Below are 290 nucleotides of genomic sequence, written 5' to 3' on the forward strand. Positions count from 1 at the left end.
CTGACGCAGGGTGGTTGTGCCCGAGAGCCTGCAGAGAACATTTTCCCCATCTATCTGGTTGGTCTTATAAAAGACACCGCATCTACCCACGGAGCTGTGCCTATTGTACGTCTTGCACACTTGTACTGTGGATGGTACAAGGGTGGAAATGATTGCACAAATGCGATCATGCTTGGAGCCCCGCAACACTGGCAGCAAGCGGAGGGAGGGGGGAGGGAGTGAGCCTGCTCTCCCGGCATTACGGTACAAGGGCTGTCTCTGCTCGGTCCACCTGCCGGGGCGGGTTTCCC

The sequence above is a fragment of the Alligator sinensis genome, unplaced genomic scaffold (genome assembly GCF_000455745.1).
Source record: "Alligator sinensis unplaced genomic scaffold, ASM45574v1 scaffold798_1, whole genome shotgun sequence".
Classification (NCBI taxonomy): Eukaryota; Metazoa; Chordata; order Crocodylia; family Alligatoridae; genus Alligator; species Alligator sinensis.